Source organism: Olea europaea, chromosome 3, assembly GCF_002742605.1.
Source record: "Olea europaea var. sylvestris chromosome 3, O_europaea_v1, whole genome shotgun sequence".
NCBI lineage: Eukaryota > Viridiplantae > Streptophyta > Magnoliopsida > Lamiales > Oleaceae > Olea > Olea europaea.
The window spans coordinates 10,497,491-10,498,893 of NC_036239.1; positions in this window are offsets into that span (position 1 = coordinate 10,497,491).

A 1,403-nucleotide genomic window follows, 5' to 3' on the forward strand; every position below is an offset into this window, starting at 1 on the left:
GACTATATCTTTCATTATCATTTTGAAAAAATGGGAATCAAATGGGGTCCGAAGAAAATCTTCACAAAAGTAGGGGTGCCAAAATGTACCATCCAATTCCCAAACGGATTATTTTTTATTTTATTGACTTTGAATCGTATTTAAAAAATTAAAATAAGAAAATGAAACAAAAAATTTGGTTATCCTAACATCACTTTCGCCCCCGCATCCTAAAAAATCTCCGACGGGACAAAGAAAAGATTCTAGTCATGTCCTATTTTCCCATGCAATTAGCTTAAGTACAGCTGTTGGATCCTTAATTGTGGTTTGAATTAGAAATCCAAGACTGATGGAAGTTGGGAGTTGCTCTTAATGCCAAAATCTTGATATTGTGTATTGATAAGCAGTACCAGCTAGATATAAGCGTGCATCTGCTGTTCCCTCTTCAGTAACTTCATGTTGATCTCCGGCTGATTGACAAGTATTGGATTTTATGTGCAATAATGAAAATGTTAAAGAGAAAAATCAACACGAATAATATTTATGTGGTTCGGAGATGTGCCTACGTTAACGAGGAGTGAAGAGGTGATATTTTATTCAGTATGAATAATATGGTCACATCATCAGTATTTATATTAACCCTAGTCCAAGTACATATAAGATTTTAAGGTCCGTACAAGAAAATACTCATGTTACGTACTGTGGGAGCAACCCCCAACCTATTCAGCATCCATGACAAACAGACAGTAAATTAAAACTAATAAAGTCGATGCCGACATCGACCAATTTGATTTTGTAAACCCGTATTTCACTCTATATGAGTCATATATACAATAATAAGAAGAATGATTTCTAGCATCACTGGTGATAAGTGCTCAACGAAATATGGAATTAAATGATTAATTTAATTATACATCTCATTTAATGTCACATTAGTACCATGTAAGCTGATATTTTAATGAAAGTAGTACTAAATAGCATTACTCAATTGAGAACGATAGTTCTTATATAATTAGGAGATATTGATAGTTTTGTCATTTTGTTAATATTAAGTACACATTATATGTAGCCATGCAGGTGTTTACTGTTTAATAAATTTTTTTACATTATTTATGTATGTGCTTAGTTGTTTACTGTTTAGGTAAAGAATTTTATCATATAACACTCTTTACGTTGCATTCTTCGACCTTTTCTTTTTACAAGTATAAAGCTTTGATGGAACTGAATTTTTTTTAAGCTATAACTTATTTTAGGCACAAATTATTTGTGCATTAATTCTGACATGTTTTCCTTTTTTCCTTTGAGTTAATTGTTCCAATGGTCACTCAACTTGGGTCCATGTCTTTGATTGGTAACTGAAATTTAAAATGTCGAGTTTTAATTACTGAACTTAAGTCAACGTCTTCGATTGCTCCCTCAAGTTT